A 21,144-nucleotide genomic window follows, 5' to 3' on the forward strand; every position below is an offset into this window, starting at 1 on the left:
AGCATTGTTTTGTAGTTTTCTGTGTATAAGACCTTTACATCCTTGGTTAGATTTATTCTTAGATATCTGCCTCTTTTGGTTTCTATTGTAAATGGAATTTTTTTCTTGATTTCTTCTGATTTTTCATTATTAGTATATGGAAAAGTACTGATTTTGGGGTGTTGCTCTTGTACCCTGTCCCTTCGTTGAATTCACCTATTAGATCTAGGAGCTTTGTTGTGGATTTTTTTATATTTTCTCTATACTGGATCATGTCATCTGCAAATAGGGAAAGTTTTACTTCTTTGTTTTCCAATTTGGATGCCTTTTATTTCTTTCTTTTTTTGCAAACTTGATGTAAACTTTATTAGGGATTAAAAGTTACAGTTATTTTTAATGACTTAAAAAAATTTTTTTTCTTTCTTTTTTTCCCCTATGATCTCTTTTTTAAAAAAATGTTACATTCAAAAATATAAGAGGTTCCCATATACCCCCCACCCCCCCTCACCCCACTTCTCCCGCATCAATAACCTCTTTCATCATTGTGGCACATTCATTGCATTTGGTGAATACATTTTGGAGCACTGCTGCACCACATGGATAATAGTTTACACTGTCGTTTACACTCTCCCCCAGTCCATTCAGTGGGTTATGGCAGGATATATAATGTCCAGCATCTGTCTCTGCAGTATCATTTAGGGCAACTCCAAGTCCCAAAAATCTCACATCTCTTCTATCCTCTCCCTGCCCTCAGCAACTACTGTGGCTACTTTTCTCCACATCAATGCTACAATTTCTTCCATTACTAGTCACAATAGTTCCATAGTAGAATATCAGTAAAACTACTCTAATTCATATTTTAGTCCTCCATCCTGTGGACCCTGGGATGGTGATGTCCATTCCACCTCTATATTGAGAGGGGGCTTAGATTCCGCATGGATGATAGATGCAATTCTCCTGCTTGCTGTTGTAGGCCCTCTCGGTTCCCTGGTGTAGTCATTAACCATTTTCACCTCCCAGTTAGCTGGCCTGGGTAAGTCCAATGAACCAGAGGGAGGAGTTCCAAGTCTGCTGAAGCTCAGGGCCCAGCTGGCACATGGACAGTCCAGAGATTCAAGTCTACTGAGTATATACCAACCCTAGCACTAGCAGGTTCAGTAAAAGTGGCAGAAGAGGCATGTGTAGAGAGGTCACATCTGAGTCCAACTCCATCACATTTAGGAACACAAATTCCAAAGTTGGGCCAGCTGACATGGCAGTGAATTCCAGTGCCATTTGCCATAACCATAGAACCTGTGGGTCTCTGTAGCCCTCAGGAGAACCAGTACCTGGGGTTGTATCTACTTTGGCTGTCTCTGGGGTCCTGCTGAGGTGTGCATAAGAGCAACCCCTCTGATGACCTCTCGACTCTTTTTTGAAGACCCCTAGCCATATCAACTCATTTGTCTTTGCCATTTCCCCCTTTTATTCAAGGTCTTTTTCTAGTTACATCACCAGCTGGTGCTTGGTAGTAATCCCTTGGTGCCTTTGGCAAATACTTCCAGTACAATGTTGAATAACAGTGGTGATGGGAGCATCCTTGACTTGTTCCTGATTTTAGAGGAAAAGCTTTCAGTCTTTTACCATAAAGTAGGATGTTAGCTGTGGGTTATTCATATCTGTCCTTAACCATTTTGAGGAAGTGTTCTTCTATTCTTAGTGTCTAAGTGTTTTCACCAGAAAGGATGCTGGATTTTGTAATGCTTTTTCTGCATCCATTGAAATGATCGAATGGTTTTTTTCCTTCATTCTGTAACTGTGGTGTATTACATTAATTAATTTTCTAATATTGAACAACCTTTGCATACCAGGGATAAATCCTACTTGATCATAGTGTATAATTCGTTCAATATACTGTTGAGTTTGGTTTACTAGTATTTATTTCCTTGAGGATTTTTATATCTATATTCATGAGATACCTTGGTATGTAATGTTCTTTTCTTGTGGAATGTTTATCTGGCTTTGGTATGCGGGTGATTATTGTCCTCATAGAATGAATTAGGGAATGCTTCCTCCTTTTTTTGGAAGTATTTGAGCAGAATGGATTTAAGTCTTCTTAGAATAGTTAGTAAAACTCCCCTGTGAAGCCATCTAATCCTGGACTTTTCTTTTTTGGGAGGTTTTATTATTACTGATTCAACCTCTTTTCTAGTAATTGGCTTGTTAAGATCTCCTACTTTTTTTGAGTCAATGTAGATTGGTGTTTCTAAGAGTTTTTCATTTCATCTAGGTTATTTAATTTATTGGTATATAGTTGTTCATAGTATCCTCTTATAGTCCTTTCTATTTCAGCAGTTTTGGTAGTAATGTCCTCCTTTTTATTTCTGATTTTTGTTATTCGTATCCTTTCTCTGTTTTTGTCAATCTAGCTAAGGGTTTTGCAATTTTTTTGATCTATTCAAAGAATGAACTTTTGATTTTCTTGATTCTGTTGTTTTTTGTTCGCTTTTTCATTTATCACTGCTCTAATATTTATTTTCTATCTGCTTGCTTAAGGTTTAGTTTGCACTTGATTTTTTAGTTCTTCCAATTTTGAAGTTTTTTGATATAAGCATTTGGAACTATCAATTCACTGTCTTTGCTATATTTCACAGGTCTTGGATGTTGTATTTTCATTTTCATTTGTGCCAAGTTATTTCCTAATTTTCCTTATGATTTCCTTTTTACCCCATTGGTTGTTTACAAGTACATTGTTTAATTTCTAGATGTTTGTGAATTTTCCATTTCTCTTTCTGTAATTGATTTTTAGCTTCATTCCGTTGTTATTAGAGAAGACACATTGTATGATTTCAATATTTTGAAATTTATTTAGATTTGTTTTGTGACTTAACATCTGGTCTATCTTGGAAAATCCATGTGCACTAGAGAAGAATGTGTATTCTATTGTTCTTGGGTGTTCTATATATATCTGTTAGGTCTAGTTGGTTTTGAGTGTCGTTCAAGTCTTTTATTTCCTTATATTGATCTTCTAACTAGATGTTCTGTCCATCATTAAAAGTGGTGTATTAAAGTCTCCCACTATTAATGTAGAACCATCAATTTCTCCCTTCAAATCTCTCAGTATTTTCTTCATCTATTTTGGGACTCTGCTGTTCGGTTCATATATGTTTATAATTATTACGTCTTCTGGTTTTTCCATATATATTTATCCATATATAATGACCGTCTTTGTCCCTTGCAACTGTTTTGGACTTAAAGTCTATATGATAGATATTATTAAATAGCTAGTCTAGTTCTCGTTTGTCTATTAATTGCATGGTATATTTTTTCCATCCTTTCACTTTCTGTCCACTTGTATCTTTGAATTTAAGGTGAGTCTCTGAAGAAAGCATATAGTTGGGTCTTGCTGGGTTTTTTTTTTGTCTGTTTTTTTTTTTAATCCCATTTTATCAGTCTCTTCCTTTTGACTGGTGAGTTTAATCAAGTTACTTTTAAATTCATTACTGATAATGCAGGACTTTCTTCTTCCATTTTGCTGTTTAGTTTTTGTAAGTCTTATACATTTTTTTGGTCCCTCAGTTCTTTTGCTAATGCCTCCCTCCCTCCCCCTCCCCCCTTTTTTTGGTATTGTACCATATTGAGTGACTTCTCTTTTATATCTGGATATTTTTCATATATTTTTCTTGTGGATACCATGCAATACAATAATATTGGCATTTAAAATTACCCAAATGATTACATTTACTGAGGGTCTTTATTTTATTATGCCACTTTGACCCACTGTCTAGTGTTCTTTGCTTTCAGTCTGAAGAAGTCCCATTAGCAATTGTTAGGCAAGTTTAATGGTGCTATACTCCTTCAGTTTTGTTTATTTAGTAATGTCTTAATCTTTTCCTCATTTTTGAAAGTAAGTCTCATCAGATATAAAATTCTTGGGTGGCAGTTGTTATTTTTGGTGCTTTAAATATTTCAACCCACTGCCTTCTTGACTCCATGGTTTCTGGTGAGAAAGTAGCACTCAATCTAATTGGAACTCCCTGGTACATAATATATTGCTTTTCTCTTGCAGCTTTCAGAACTCTCTTTTTCTCCTTTGCTTTTGATAGCGTGACCAATATATGACAGGAATCAAATTTCTTCATGTTTTTCTTGTTTGGTGTTCTTGGGGCTTCTTGGATGTACATATTTATATCATTTGGGAAGTTCTGCATTATTATTTCTTTGAATATTGCTTCTATGCCTTTCTTCTGCCTTACTTCTGGGATTCTCATTATGTGTGTATTGGTATGCTTGACGATGTCTCACTTTTTATATTTCTTTTTGTTTTCTGCTCCTCCACCTGACTCATTTCTTTTCTTGTCTTTTAGTTCACTAATTCTTTCTTTTGCAGACTCCAAACTGATGTTGAAACGCTCCTGGGAATTTTTCAGTTCAGTTATTGTGCTCTTCAACTCCAGTCGTTTTGTTTGGTTCCCGACAAGCATATGCAGCCTTTCATCTAATTTTCCCCCATGCCCTGAGGAACCACAGCATCTTTAATTCTCTGCTGCTACCACCATTGTCCAGGGCGAGATGGGACAATGATTGCCCTTAGAACTGGGCCCCCAGTGATCTGAAGTTGGTAACCAAATCCATGATCCGTGTTCAGTCACACTCACCCTGGACTTAGGGAAGAGAATTTTTACGTCCCTTTCTGTCACTAATGAGCCAGCCAGGTGACCCTCCCAATGGCCTGCAATGAGAGTGAGGGATGGGTGTCAGTAACCACCATGTGTAGAAAGCAGTTTAAAGGTCTTTATCCTAATTTACCATCCTCTTCCTCTGCTCTTCCCTAGATTCTGTACAGTGTTCTACTGGCCTCTGGAGTTTCACAGTTGTTTCCAACAGATCGCACCTGTTTAATAGCTGTTCTGGTGATAGGACTGAGTCCTGGAGCACCCTACTCTGCCATCTTCCCACAATCCTGGTGTTTTATAGTTTCAATCTAGAAATCTTGCACTTATTTTGTGAAATTTTTAAAAAGTATTTTATTCTTTTTAATGCTGTTGTGAATGGAATTGCTTCCTTAATTTCATTTTCAGTTTGTTCATTGCTAATATATAGAAAAGTAATGGATTTTTCAATCTGATCTTGTGTCCCATGACTTTGCTAAATTTGCTTATTTGTTCTAGAAGTTTTGGGGGACTCCAGGGACTCTTTAGGAACCTCATTTTGTTCCTAGTGATCTGAAACTTCACGTTACATACCATGGCATGACTTTACTTTCATCCATTGTCCTGGGCTCAGATTCTTATCATTCATAAGAAAGTTAACAGGAATTTCCTTCTTAAGTTTAGGGGATATGTGGCTTTGTAAAGAAAAATAAAAGAACACAGATATATTATTGTGTATGTCTCTACTAGAAATACCATAGGAAAAATTTACAGCAATAATAGGTGTGATGAATCTTTAATAATACAGATAATCTGTAGCTTTCTTGTGCCCATGGCATAAATATATAAACAGCATTTGTAAAGTAAGCATGCTTAGGTATATGCTATTTATGAGCAGATTTGTTTTCCAAAAAAATGCTGCATTAAGGCACATCTCACACACCAGTTTTTCCTTGCTTTCTCAGCATGAAAACTGATTTACTGATTCTGCACACGGAGTCCCTTAACAGCATGTTTCAGCCCTAGATTGCTTTCATTTTTCTTTTTGTTTACATCTCTGATTCTCACCCTCCCACCCTCAATAATACCAAATTGAAAAGCCATTGTTAAAGGAGAGAAATAGAAAAACTTTTAATAAGGTAATGCTCTTGTATTACTATTTTAAGACAAAGGAGGTTTTTAAAGGCATTGTCCTGGTGCAAAGAATTCATGCTGAGGGAATGTGCCAGGCACTGTGGGGTGGACTGAAATTCAGTCCCTGACCTCAAGAATAAATGTCTGGTTGCTGTTGCCCATGTTTCAGTGAACACTTGTGAAAGTAAGCCAGGTCTTATATGTCTCTCAGAGGCTAGTTTTCATGATTGCTGTTCATTTGCTTATTCATTTACCAATTTATTCCATTTTGGGGCAACATTTATTGAGCATCTGCTATATGCCATTTCTAGAAATGCAAAGAAAAGTAAGGTCTTTTAAGGGGTCAGGGCTCCATTTGGGATGAACTGGAGATAGTTTCTTGAGTTGCTGTCTTACGGAACTTGAGAGATGGGCTGAGTCTCAACACAGCAGCTGAGTGGGTTGGACTGTTTTCAGCACATGGTCAGATCCCATATCGCCATGGAGGGATGGCCATGACCCTAACTGGTTCTCATGCATATGTCATCAAGTCCACCAGGGCAGTCTGAATGTGGTCGCTGGGGGTCCTGGACTGTAGATACAACCCCAGGTAGTGGAGCTCGTGAGGGCTATGGAGACACCTAGGTCCTACAGTCATGGCTGATGGCTCTGGAGTTCAGTGCCTTGCCAGTGGGCCCTACTTCAGAATTTGTGCTCCTGAGTGTAATGGAATTGGACTCAGATGTGACTTCTCTACACATGCCTCTTCTATCCCTTTTATGGAACCTGTAGTTGGCTCTGGGGTTGGTGTATGCCCAAGAGACTTGAATCTCTGAACTGTCCATATGCCAGCTCAGTTATAAGCCTCAGCAGTGTTGCAGCACCTACACTCCAGTTCATAGGACTTACCCAGGTCATCTGACAGAGAGGTGAGGATGGACAACCACCACACCAAGGAACCAAGAGGGTCTACAACTGTGGGCATGAGAGTCCCATCCACCAGCCATGTGGGATCAAAGGCCCCTCTCAACTGAGAGGTGGAGTGGGCATCACCACCCCAGGGTCCTCAGGATGGAGGAATAAAATATGGATTAGAGTAGACTTACTGGTATTGTACTATAGAATTATTGTGACTCTAGCAATGGAAGAAATGATATCACTGATGGGGAGACAGTGGCCAAGAGTGTTGCTGAAGGCAGGGAGAAGGAAAAGGAGTTTGATATGGGGGCATTTTTAGGACTTGGAGTTGTCCTCAATGATGTTGCAGGGACAGATGCAGGACATTATATATCCTGCCATAACCCACTGAATGAACTGGGAAAGAGTGTAAACTACAATGTAAACTATAATCCATGCTGTGTAGCAATGCTCCAAAATATATTCATGAAATGCAGTGAATGTACCACACTGATGAAAGAAGTTGTTGATGTGGGAGGAGTAGGGGATGTGGGGAGTAGGGCATATGGGAACCTCCTATATTTTTTAATTTAACATTTTGTGTAATCTATGCATCTTTTAAAAATAAATAAAAAATGTATTTTAAAAACAGGATAAATTGGGGGGGGCGCAGAAAGGGCCTCTAGCAAGGACACTCTTTGATGAACCTATCCAATTACTTTGTCACTTTGTCCTTTCTCCATTTAGAATACCTCCTCCCCTTTAATTGCCATTGATGAGGACATTCTTTAACAGTGTTCAACTTTTTCTCAACCTAATCAATGTGTATTTTCCTTCTTGACTTAGAAGCTTTTATAATGTAGGGACTATGTGTCACATCTTCATGTACTATGAAATCAGCAGTAGTACCAGCATTACTTACTTTTTTACTTTAACCATTTTCAAATACATACCAACTCCGAGCCAGAGACTAGTATGCCTTCTGTAGATCAGACTACATTTCAGAGAGGTTAATTACAAATTCGTGTGTTTACAGTATTTAGCCTGCACAAACTGAAAACAACAACATGGCCATTAGTCTGCTAGTTTGAATATTTTCTATAAAGACATGTCTTTGAAGATACAATTAGGTGCATTTTGCAAACTGCAATATGAGGGCTTTAGATTAGATACAAGGAAGACTCTCTAGCATGTGGAGCTTGGAGGTAATTGAACTGATACAGTAAATGTATATTGAATGTTTAAAAATTTAGTGGATAGGTTTTCTTCTCCTGGGTCTTTTATCTGCATTCTGACTTGAAAAGAGTGGGGTTTATGGACTGTGCTCTAAGTCCATTCCAACTCCAGTGTCTATCACTTTTCTTTATTTCAAAGAAAAAAGAGGAGATGGGAATGAGGATTTTAACTACTTAATTCTTGTGTTTGGTTTGGTTGCAGATTGACCATGCATTCTATATCTTCAGCGATTATCTCTGCTAAGTCTCTGCCATTTGAAAAAGCAAAAACAATGAAGAGTTCTGAGAGAAAAGAGTTAGCAAAGGTGATGGTTGTTGATGTTGCCTGTGCATTTTAACTTCAAGTTAACCCACGCTCATTGTTACTTCACTTAGTCTGGGCTTGCTGCTAGTCTAGTCTGCCGATTATCGTTAACTTACACTTTTGCTCATTGACTTCTAGTCAAAACCAGACCAGCTCAGAAGCTTGCTTCTGTAGCAGAGCTATTATGCTTGCTTCTGCCTACAGCCCCAATTGATTTTCTGCTCTTACTTATGACTTTTTAAAGACCCCTGGTAAATCTCTCCAGTTACATGTTTTGCTCCCTTTAACTCTGCCCAGATGGACACACCTCTAATTCTCAATCCAGTGGTAACTTCTCTAGCCATTTTAGCCTAAGTGCTTCTATGAAAGCCAGTCCCTTTGACAATGAGGTATCTTTTCCCTCTCACTGATATAAAAAGTGTCTTTCTTGGACTTTTTTTAGTGTATGCAACAAAAGCTTTTAAAAATATTAACCTAAATATCATAAGCACCTCTTCCCAACCATATTACTAATACTTTAAAAAAATATTATTGACTCTCTGCAGTGATAATGTTGAAATGCTTCCAGTGCAGAAGACTCTATCTTGTCCTTATTTTTAACATATCTATTAGTCCTGTGTAAGTAACCCTTAGCCAGATATATCTGCCTCTTATTTCAGATGTCCACATCCTCCTGAAGCCTCATTTCTCCCACACAGTTCCTATACATTGTTCTTCCTTGCACTAAAGTTGGATAACACTCCCTCTCTCTCTTTCGCCTCTGTAACTTCACATAGGCTGTTACTTTGACCTGCAGTCCCTTCCCCTTTTCCACTTTCTCCTCTTAATCTCTATTCTTCCTTCCAGACTGAACTTGCTCTACAGATGCCCAGTCTTCCCAAATCCTGTCTCAACCCCTCTATCTCCCTTCTAATTCCCAACCATAGGCCAAGGGTATTTCCATAACGTACTTTGTATTTCCACAATGCCTTGTGCTTATCTCTCCCATGCCCCCATCCATCTCATGTGACTTCTAATTTTTCCTCCTGCCTCCCTCACTAGATTTTGAGTCCCTTAAGGACTAGAACCATGATTTAGCCAGCTTTATACCCTGGGCTTAGTTCAGAAAACATAATCAATCAATGTTTGATGGAAGAAAAGAAGTTAGTACCTTATATACCTCTCTGGAAGTTTCGTTTATTTGCTCTTCATTCCTTAGGTTTATTTCAGTTTCATATCAACCTAGACATAGTGAGACTGCAAAATTGCCCTAATGACACCCACCCATCCAGTGAGAGCTCATTCCTGGGCCAGCTAGGGTGTTTAATTTTTTTATCCAATGACCTCATGCCAAAGCAACTCAGCCTCGGCATGGTGATTCTCAGACCTGGGGAACTGGTTAGAATGCAGATCCCCCACCCAGAGATTGGGATTCTGACTGTGTGGGTGCCCTGAGATGGACAGTTTGAAACAGTCCCCTTCCCCCTCTCCCCTGGTGGTCTTCGTGAGGGAAAGAGTTAACCATTCTGAGATGCTTTAAGTTCATTCGGGAAGGGAGCCAGCTTTGAGGCAGTGGCCCTGGGCCTACCCCTCTCTGGCTTCCAGGTTGCCTGGGACATGGACATCCAGATCATCTGCTGCAAGAACTTCTTTCTTCACCAAGACAGCCTACAACCTTCTTTGCAGAGGTACATAATCCTCAGTTCGTGCAACCATTGCATTCCTGAAAAGTCTAATACAAATTAAAGTTCTATGATGGGGAAACTGGATACCCATGGTGAATTCCTTTATACGTTGAATCATTCAGTCTGTAGTCTATTGGTTGTTAAAGTCTCCACTTTTAAGAATCAGGTTGTTTAAATCGGGTGTGTTTGCATGTGGCTTCAGTTTTTTGACCATATGAATGTGATAATGATTCTTTTTTCCCAGATCCTCACCTATTATGGGCCAATCCGTGAATGAATATTTGAAGCTTCAAGTAACAATCTTTTAGTGCACTTGAGGAATGACTTTTGAAGCTTTCGAAGCCCCGACTTTTTCTGAAAAGTTCCTCCTCATCATTGCCAAGCAGTTTCTCATTGTTAACATCTGAGTGTCCTTGAAACCAAGCCTATGTGATTGTGCTGTAATAGCATTTACCCATGGAGAATTTGTAGATGTGGATATAAGATACAATAGGTCTGAAGTGCTAATAAAATACTCTCCAGCGACCTACTTTCTTAGTTTCCTTTGCTAGCCCTCTTCATTTTTGGACCCTCTTCTTTTGCCAACTCCCAAAATACAGGTATTTCTAGGTTTTCAGTATTGACAGTCTTTTTGTTGTTGTTATTTGTTTTTTCCTCCTTGCTACAGACTCTAGTTGAGCAATTTAATTTTCTTTTTCTGGTAGCTCCCCCCAATACCTACAGAGGCATCTGTCCATTCACAAATCACCTCATGCAAACCCTTCCTGTCAGCAACATCAAAGCCCGTGATTTCCTAAGTGGCATTTCTCATCGTGCGATACACTGCAAAATAATGCATCTAAGCTGTGAAAGACTGCACATCTGTAGTACCAGGGTTAGCTTAATATTTCAGAGTGTGCCAATTAGATATTTTTATGCCTGGTAGGTGATAGAAAAAAAAATTAACCAATAATAAAATGAAAGGAAGATTTGTGTAATGGTAAAGCAATGTTGTATCTTATTAGAATAACTTACTTCATTTTCATATTTGCATCAAGCATTTCATATTAAGGAGAGCTATTTAAAGAGAATCCATACCATTATAGAAAGAATACTTAATTTCTAAAATGTATTCTGAACAGAAATCTGAAAGTCTATTTCACAGTGGCCATTTCATTCATAAAATGTAATGAAGTCATTCTGAATAGCTATGTTTGATCTTTCATCTTATTCTTGCATCTACAGAAGAGGTTACAGATCCCCTGCATAATTTGTAATTCATTTTGTGTCCTAACAATTAGCAAATTATTCACACTTTATGCAAGAATGGGATGCTTAGGAAGCTGCAGTCAGTTCCTGTCCTGATAGGAATTCATTGGAAAATAATAGATGAGTGAAAAGATAATTTCATTTGTCTACATAGGTTGTGTGGGATGTGCCTGTAGAGTCCATACCCCTTTTAGAATGATGAAAGTTAAGCATTTCTGTATCTGGAATTTGTTTCTGGAATGTAGGTGTATATTTATCATGGCATCCCATAACCCCCTTTTCCAGCTGTTCTATGACAGGAAAAATTTGAAAATATGTCTTCTTTCCCATCTCAATTTGCTAGATTCTAGTCATCTCAGAAGGGTCCTGAGAAGTACCAGAGACTAACCCAAATACCTTGATATTAACTAGTCTTTAGCCATTGCCACTTTCACTCTGACTGTTGCTTGAGAGCATTCAGCGGCCAGGCCCACGGTCAGCAGCCTCACGGCAGTCCTCTGCTGCTTCCCAGAGCTGCTGTCACCACTCAGCTGGACCGCCCAGGCTCCTCTGCCACGTGTGCCGTGCTCCTTCTGCACCCACTCTGTTGGTACTAGCTCCTGGTGGAATCTGTGGCCCATCTTGTGGAGCTCCACTGCACACTTTAGGCTCTTTCTGCTCCGCACTCCTAACATCTACAGAGAAGACCCAGTGGGGGTGGCTAGTAGCCAGCCCCATCACTGAGTACTTTCTTGTCCTTTTCCCAGAAATCCCCTTCTCCACACTGCAGCACGTCAGAATCCAGCAACTAGCTGCTAATTGCCATTGCAGCGATTTCCAGGCCATCTGCCAGGCGTGGAATTCAGTCATGTAGAATATTTTAAACACTCGCCCCCAGCTCTCCTTACTGGAGCTAGTTTTCTCTCAGTGGGGCTGACTCAGGCTAAGGGTAAAACTGATAATGCCCCACAAAAATATTAAAGGTGATGAGAAGATACAGATTGTGTGATCTTTGCTTCCAAAATGATGAGGGTTGGGTTTGGAGGGGGAAATGTAAAATAAACAGCACTTTCATAAGTTTTTTTTAGAAGATCACTAACTTTTAACTTCTGAGTGCAGGCTCCTCAGAATTTAATTCCATTCAGTGTTCTTCAACATAGTTTAATGGGTTATGTTTGTGGGCTTTGGATTTAGATTTGAATTCTGATTTTTGTCACAAGATAACCTCCCTGAGTCTTATTTTTCTCAAATCAGAAGTGGAGATAATGTATTGATCTTGAAGAGTTGTAAAAATTAAAGAATGGTGGACATAAAACACTTGGAACAGTTTATCATGAAGAATAAGTGCTCAGTGAATATGTATTAGATTTTAATGTATTATCATTGACTGTATTTTTATCATTACTATTATTCTTGCTACCACCTTTCCAAAAGGAATTATTTTTCAATAAAGAAGTGGAATTCCTTCAGTATGCTGCCCAATTTCATCTCAAAGCTGAACTTGTAATTGCAGCTGTTTAAATGTTTAAGGGTCATTGTTTATAATGGAGAAAAGGAAAAAGAAAGTAAGGAAAATTTTCAAATTGTCTTATTTTCTCATCTATAATTTCATTTATTATAACTAATAAATCCATGTAGACACAGAAGTAGATTTGCTCTGGTCAGTTTTCTGGAGCATGAGTCTGGATATGTTCAAACTAAACTCAAGAATGCTGCTGGGAACTAACTAGTGTTAAGGTAAAATTTTTAAGAAAAATGAGACTTTCCTTTTCACCTGGCTTTTCTAAAAAAAAGAGCAATCAGTAAGATCCTTTTGTTATCCTGTTTTGTTTTGTTTGTTTTGGTTTGGTTTGGTTTGGTTTCCCCCCTTGTCCTGGAAGAACATGAGCTGAAAGTAAAAGACTCCATTTTTATCCTTTTGATATATGTTCATGATAAAACCTCAGGCACCCTGAATTTCCCCAGGCCTCTCTTGCTCTGCTGTAAATAACCTCAGACACCTTTAAGTAATTTCAGTACAGGAATATTCTATTTATAACAGTCAGTCTGTTACCAGATTTTCTCTTCCTCTTCCTTAAGCTTTTCTTCCTGTTCTTGCTTATGGGTAAATGCCTACTTAGGCAAAGTATGAGAATACATGCTACCAGTGACCCCCAGGGCGGGATTTCAGACAGTTCAGCAGTAGAGGGCGCTCGGCCCCTCATTTCGTACTAAAGGACCCTGCACCAAACATCCTTCATTTGAGGAGCTAAAAATGGATTGCACATATTAATTAAGTCTTGCCAAGGCCTTGTTCAGTGATCCAGTGCTAAGTGCCTAAAATAAGTAGATCTTGTTTTAAATTTCAGAGAGACTAGGTATAAGAGGGAATTTCCCGAGACTCTATAGGAAGTGTCAGGATTTCAGCAATAGCCCAGAATTCTTCTCTTGCCTTTGCAGCCTGTAACTCACGTCCCAAGTGTGCCTCATTTAGGAGGAACCAACGGGAAAACCCAGGAGTTTCAATTTCCACTTAATGCAAGGTATCTGAGGCCTGTATACCTTTAAATAAATCAGTTACCCACAATATTCTACCGCCTGTTTTAAAATTAATCCCCTTCTGTAAGACCATTCCTCTAGTGACTCTTTGCTTTTAAACAACAAAGCCCCTTCAAAAGCGGGGAATGACAAATACACTGCATTCTTGGAACCGGGGCGGGAAAACCGTATTCCGTGTGATCCTGTTCACTCCTATTATGTGGTGATTAGAGGAGGGCTCCAGTTGGCTGGAGGAGTCCCCGCGGCAGGGTCTCGTCCCACCAGCGCCTGAGCGTGCCCCGTCTGACACCCGCGCGACTTGAGAATTGAGCCCGGGGAGCTGCCTTGTGGCGCAGCAGCTGAGCGCCGTGGTTGCCATGGCGACCACTAATACTGCCGAAACCCAAAGAAAGGGCGCCTGCCGCAGCTCAGGAGCCTGCCCGCAAATGAATGAGACACCAGCCCGGCGAGCTGTCCCGCGTGGAGTTTCGATTTCCTTTCCTTCCCTCTCCTTCCTCCTCCTTTTGCAAAGAATAGACTGAGAACTCGGCTGTTAGGAAGCAGGCACAAGTAACCTCCGACCTCCCTGCAGGCTGACACAGGCCAGGAAGAGATGTGTATTAATGACGATGCATGACTAATAGGATTGGGGCTGGGGGTGGGGGCGAGGCGGGCAGCAGGGGGACCCTTCTGGAGCCTGCTTGCCCCTTGTCACTGAGGCTTAGTAGGCACCTTGGGATTTGTCTGCAGCATATGCGCTGCTGTTAATGATTGAAAAATTACCACAACAATTAGTCATGGATCGCTGAAGGCAGGGCCCCCAAATGTGATGGACAATGTGATTAAATCCATGTATGTGACAATTAACTCTCCTGCAGGTTTATCCACCAAGGAGGGTGCCCTGGGGGTGAGAGCAGAGGGGACTGGGAAAGAGGAGAGAGGGGTAACAAAAAAGGAGCAGAAGAGAACAATGCTGCCGAATGGACCTGATACAGCTGGCACTGTTGGTTTTAATCTGATCCTGAATTAATCACAATTTGATTAATCCTGGTTTTATTGCACCTTTCTAGTGCCCATTTATTTCTATCTCCCTTAATTTTACTGAGGCATGACTGATTAAATTCTGCCCAGTCCATGTTTTTTACATTTTAAAGTCAGGTGCCTCCATTGAAAGTGATGTTCTAGATGGTCCAAGGTGCAATTATCTCGTAAAAACTAAGCAGACACCAGACATAGCATGTCACGAATCCCCTTATGTATCACAGCTGAGTAACTCAGAATAAATATTTGCTTGCTCAATATTCTGCCTAAGCAGAAAGAAGCCCTGTGCTGTCGATCCGCTTGTTTATTTGGGTGGAAGAAATAAGAACACACGCACATAGAACTTGGTTAAATATGAGGAGCACAAACACGGTCCATGTCATGTATGCAGTTTTGTGCACAAGAAAAAAAATCATGCTGACATTTGGATGAACTGTCTGCAAATTAATTTTCATAGCTTAAAAAGAGTCCATGAACATGTTTATATGCGAAATTATTTTTAACCAGTATGTACCATTCTTATTTCATTCTTGTTTTGGTTTTGGTGTTAGTCATATCTGCATATAACCATTACATTTATTTTTTTTTGGTCTTTATTTTTTTAATATTACATTCAAAAAATATGAGGTCCCCATATACCCTCCACCCCCCTCACTCCCCTCATCCCCCCATAACAACAATCTCCTCCATCATCACGAGACATTCATTGCACTTGGTAAATACATCTCTGAGCACTGCTGCACCTCATGGTCAATGGTCCACATCATAGCCCACACTCTCCCACAGTCCACCCAGTGGGCCATGGGAGGACATACAATGTCTGGTAACTGTCCCTGCAGCACCACCCAGGACAAATCCATGTCCTGAAAACACCCCCACATCTCATCTCTTCCTCTCATTTCTACCCCCAGCAGCCACCATGGCCACTTTCTCCACCCCAATGCCACATTTTCTTCAATTACTAATCACAGTAGTTCATGAATAGAATATCAGTAAGTCCACTCTAATGCACACTCTATTCCTCCATCCTGTGGACCTTGGAATGGTTGTGTCCGCTTCACATCTATATCAAGAGGGGACTTAGATTCCACATGGATGCTGGATGCAATCCTCCTGTTTTCAGTTGTAGGCACTCTTGGCTCCCTGGTGTGGTGGTTGACCATCTCCAACTCCATGTTAGCTGAGTCAAACCATTACATTTAAATGACACCAAGAAGGTCATGACACCAGCCAGGGAAAGCCAAGCCTCTTGCTTTGTAACTTTTATACCTTGTGTACTTTGTGTGAGGGAAGAATCCCCACTCCTAATTTATGGAAGGGCATCTAAAGCCTTAGAGAATAGTGCATTATACACATATGCATGGTTTTTCTTTTTTTAAGAGTTCTTTGGGGTTATTCCATTGCTCTTGTTTAAAGTGAATTCAGTGGAAGATGCAGTTGTGTTTGTTTTTTTAATCTGCAGACTAAATTGGATTATCTTTGTCACTTGCATTTTAGCCTGATCTACCCAGGTGTATAAAGATAAAGGATTTGTTTGTGAAGTGAGCAGAAGCATCCTTCAATATAGTAGTCAAAGAAAATTGTCAGCTCAAGCAGATCTCACTGCATTAGAAACCCACATACCTCATCACTGAAATCTCTACTTTTTAAAGCACCAGCCACAGGAAGTGGACTTGGCCCAATGGATGGGCGTCCATCTACCCCATGGGAGGTCCGCTGTTCAAACTCCGGGCCTCCTTGACCTGTGTGAAGCTGGCCCATACATAGTGCTGATACGCGCAAGGAGTGCCCTGCCACGCAGGGGTGTCCCCACATAGGGGAGCCCCATGCTCAAGGAGTGCTCCCTATAAGGAGAGCTGCCCAGTGCAAAAGAAAGTGTAGCCTGCCCAGGAATGGCGCCACACACATGGAGTCACAGCAAGATGACAAAAAAAAAAAAAGCACAGATTCCCGTGCTGTTGACAACAACAGAAGTGGACAAAGAAGAACATGCAGCAAATGGACACAGAGAACAGACAACTTGGGGGGGGGGGGTGCGAAGGGGAGGGAAATAAGTTTAAAAAAAAAAAATTAAAGCACCAGCCAATAAACTTAGTCTAGCTAGGGATGATTTGGAAACCTCAGGACCCCCGGCTACCACATTTGTGCCCTTTATGTCAGCCTCACCAAGACTAGCCCTTCATTTTTGCCAGCAATTAATCTGAAGGAAAATGCCTTGTGGCAAATTGAATGGTGCTACCTAAATAGATAATTCCAGGTCAAACCTGCTCACTTATTTGGACAAAGGGTCTTTGCAGATGTAATTAAGTTAAGGATCTTGAGATGAGATCATCCTGGATTATCTGGGTAGGCCCTAAATCCAGTGACCTGTATCCTTATCAGAGAAAGGTGGAGGGAGATTTAACACAGAATGGAAGAGAAGGGAGACAAAGAAGACCCTGTGAAGATGGAGGTGGAGATTGGAGGGAGGCAGCTGTCATCCAGGGAATGCCAAGAAAGACCTGGAGCCACCAGAAGCTGGAAGAGGCAAGGAAGGGTTCTCCTCTAGGCAGCCCTGCCGACACCTTGACTCTGGCCTCCAGAGCTAACAATAAAGTTCTGTTGTTTTAAGGCACCAAGTTGGTGTTAATTTGTTATAGCAGCCCTAGGAAAGAAATACACCCCTCACTCATGACATTGTCTTCATACTCACCAAACTAAGTACTTGTGTGCTTCTGGAGCTACCGCTGCATTTTTAGGTCCGTATTCTCTCATGGTATACGCCACTGCATCTTGTGTTTGTTTCAGCTGGAACGCTAACGCCCAGGGCCAGCCCAAGGCTGTTTGTTAATTCATTTATTATTTATTGAACAAGTGATATATGCCAGGCTACATACTAGGTACTTGAAGTACAAATGAAGGTAGGAGATGGGGAGACTCATACACATGCATTTTATGCTGAGGGTGTATTGTAGAGATAAGATATTTACAGAAGGAACCATAATACAAGGGCAGAAATTGGTAGGTGCCACAAGAAGAAAACTAGATGATTTGAGCGATTGTTTGTAGGTGGGAGAAATCACTTATCCTGGGTATTGGGGAAGGTTTTGTGGCATTTGACTTAATCTTTGAAGAGGTTCCCGATTCAGTGATAGCCAGTAATTAAAAGACAAGATTTCTTGGACAAAAGAATTGAGTTATATGTGTAGGCTTGAATAGCAGTATCTTCTAGGCATGGCGAGAAGACAGGAGTGGTAATACTTAGAAGTGAACAAGGGAGGAGAGTATGATTTGAAAGCACTATGTTAGCTGAAACAGGCATTTAAAAAAATTTTTTTTTAAATTTATTTTTCAAAGATACATAGACCACAAAAAATGTTACATTAAAAAAAAAATAGAAGATTCCCATATGCCCTACTCCCCACACCTCCTACCTTTCCCACATCAAGAACCTCCCCCATTAGTGTGGTACATTCACTGCACTCAATGAACACATTTTGGAGCACTGCCACAGCATGGACTACTGTCTAGAGTGTAGCCCCCACTTTCTCCCAGTCCATTCATTGAGTGAAACAGGCATTTTTAGGCAAATCATGGAGGACCTTACATGCTCAGCCAAGGAGTTTGGACTTCATTTTATAGGCAGTGAACAATTTCAGTAGCAAAGTCATAATCAAAGAGGATATTTCACAAGCCTTGGGTGTTTTAGTTCAGGTCCTCTAGCTTTCCTGGAAACTTGAAGTAGAACAGCCCCTCCGGGCCTCTGTCTGCACCTGCTGCATTATCTGATCTGTCTACTTCTCTTCCATGTCTACTACTCTCTCCTTCCCTCACCCCTTGGTAGCATACTCTTGCTCTTTCTGTTTCCTGAACAAGCTGAGCTTGCCTTCACCTCTCAGTTTCTGCTCTTCAGCTGAAACAGTTTTTCCCCAGGGCTTGGCATGGTCCCCTCTTTCACACCATTCAGCTCACAGAGACCTTCTTTGACCATCTTATCCTTTCCCAACCTCTAGCTCCCCCCTCCATGCCCCACTTCCAAGGGGCTCGCTGTCATGGACACTGGTGGTCACTGCCTTCATTTTGTTTCCTTCCCCGATTTTGTTCAAGTAGCCACCTGGATCTCTGGCAACTCAGAGGAAGGCAACCTCACCCCTTCTTCAGGGAACAAATGTCTAATTTTACCTTATTGGTCTAGTCAGGTCAGAGTAACCCTCTTCTCACCAGTGGTAGGTTTAGTCCTGAGCAAGTGTCTGGTTCTGCCAATGAGACACAGGAGTAGTCGACCCTGGGGCTTCTGGGGGAAGTGATCTCACATCTGAAAAAGCATCCAAGGATAAGGTGTTCTCTTTCTTTTCTCTGGAAGGTCAGTGTCAGGGTCTCAGTGTGCTGCCTAAACCAGCACCAGGAGAACTGCAAAGAGCCTGCCTCCTGGTGGGGCACTCCCAGGAACCCCTCCACACCTAGACCTTTTTTCTTGTGAGATGCTATTTTTCTCTCAGGTCCCTTTGAGTCAGCTTTTCTATCACCTGAGTTGAAAGCATTCTAACTGATGTGCTTTCTTTGATATTACCCTGTTTTATTTTCTTCATGGCATTTATCACTGAGTGAAATTATCCTTTTGATTTATTTACATGATCATTGTCTGTCTTCCCTGCTAGAATTTAAGCTTCCTTTGGGCAAGAACTCACCTGTCTTGTTGACTATCGAATCAGCAATCTACTATCTACTATCTATCTATCTACTACTATTATCTATCTATCTATCTACTATCTACTACTATTGAATCGAATCGGACCTTAGTGGATGATCAAAATATATTTATTGAATGAATAAATACAATAAAGAGCGGTAGGAAGGTCAGTGTGATTTTTAATAAAATATCATGGGGAGGTAGAGAAAGCTGGTGGAAAACTACTGCTGTGGTGGAAAAGTTCCTAAAAGCTGCAGAGAGAACCTGAACCTCAGATGTGGCAGAGCGATGGAGGAAAGGCCAGACAAGGGGGATGTTACAGACCAAACAGGACTTGGCAACTGACTGACTGGGGTTTGGGGGAAAACAAGAAAGAATGAAATTTACTCCTGAGATTTATAGCCAGGGTTTTGGGTGGAAATGGGAGTGTTGGGGGAAAAGCAGGTGTGATGGGAGGAAACAAGGAAGTGTGTTTTGGAAATGTCAACTTTTAGTGCCAATTAGGCACAGGGGTGGCCAGATCCAGCTGGCAGTTGAAAATGCAGGGATGAAGACATGCTACTTGTTAATCAGAAGAAAATATCACCCACCTTTTTTTTTTCCCATAAAGATAATGGAATCTTGGCAATTGAATCTCCAATTCTATGTATTCTACATTACTCAAACCTGGATCTATGCCTGTCTTAGTTTGCCAGGGCTGCTGTAACAAATACCATCGACTGGCTGGCTTAAACAGCAGGAATTTATCTTACAGTTTTGGAAGCTAGGAGTCTAAAATCAAGGTGTCGGCAGGATCATGCCTTCTCTGAAGTCTAAGCATTCTGGCAGTGGCTTGGCAGCAATCCGTAACTCAAGCTCTGTCTCTGTCACATGGCTGGCTGGCTGCCCATCTGTATCCAACTTGGATTGTGTCCAAGTTGCCTCTTATAAGGACTCCATTCATAAGTCCCACCCTGACTTAGTTTGGCCTGTCCTTAACTAACAGCATCTTCAAGGATCCTATTTACAAGTGGGTTCACATCCACAGGGCCCAGGGTGAGGACTTGAATGCGTCTTTGTGGTGGACATGATTCCAGCCGTAACAATGCCCAATTCAACTTATATGTCCAAGGCCCCTATTGTTTGTGCCTATCACAATACTTCACACATAATCCCTTAATTAAAAACACAACAAAAACACAAAATCAAACAAAGTGCCTTGACTGTCCCTGGGCCAACCAGAACCAGTCCTGGGAGTAGTTTGGATTAGTCAGAGTTGCCCAGGACCGGTTTCCAAGCAGAGTCTCTGCTAACAAGAAAGCCTGATTCTGGTAGTCCCTGCCCTGGTACCTTTATTTTATTTTCTTCATAACACTTACCATTTTTATAAAATACTACCTTTATTTGTTTGTTCCATGAGAGCAGGTCACCTATCTTCTTGTTCCAATGTGTTGTCTCCAGGACGTATGACGCAGTGATTAAGAATAGACTGTCTGAATCTGAATCTCACCTTACTAGCTGGTGACTTCAGCTCTCTGAGGCTCAGTGATTAGACAGTGCTTAGAGCACATGAAGTACAATACCTCTGCTATCCTGGCCTATGGTGCCCTCAGTAAGGTGCGGGATCTAATTGAAAGAACAATAATTCCATTAGCCTCATCTGTGATCAGATATTGTTTAATCCATCTGTCCACCAGTAGCTTTTTCCAACTGTAGAGAAAATTCTAGAACGTTCCAGAAAGTGATACTTTTCTACATAATAATGATATATTTCTAAATTATATGGTACTTTTTGCAGATTATATTCTCATTCCCTCTCTGATGTCAGCCTGACAGCTAGTCACCTGGGGAACAGAGAGATAATAGCGTTCCTGTTTTATGAGTTAGG

At 40.7% G+C, this 21,144-nt stretch overlaps 1 protein-coding gene and 1 long non-coding RNA gene across 3 annotated transcripts in view; both read left to right on the forward strand.

Moving 5' to 3' along the window:
* Window positions 1-21,144, forward strand: part of FARS2 (phenylalanyl-tRNA synthetase 2, mitochondrial) — a 596,483-nt gene that overhangs the window by 276,410 nt on the left and 298,929 nt on the right. The window lies entirely within an intron of this gene.
* Window positions 7,340-12,614, forward strand: LOC131275312 (uncharacterized). The gene is made up of 3 exons (XR_009182730.2): window positions 7,340-8,160; window positions 9,744-9,826; window positions 10,068-12,614. It is a non-coding gene; the product is annotated as an uncharacterized lncRNA (long non-coding RNA).

Source organism: Dasypus novemcinctus, chromosome 22 (genome assembly GCF_030445035.2).
Source record: "Dasypus novemcinctus isolate mDasNov1 chromosome 22, mDasNov1.1.hap2, whole genome shotgun sequence".
NCBI classification, from domain to species: domain Eukaryota; kingdom Metazoa; phylum Chordata; class Mammalia; order Cingulata; family Dasypodidae; genus Dasypus; species Dasypus novemcinctus.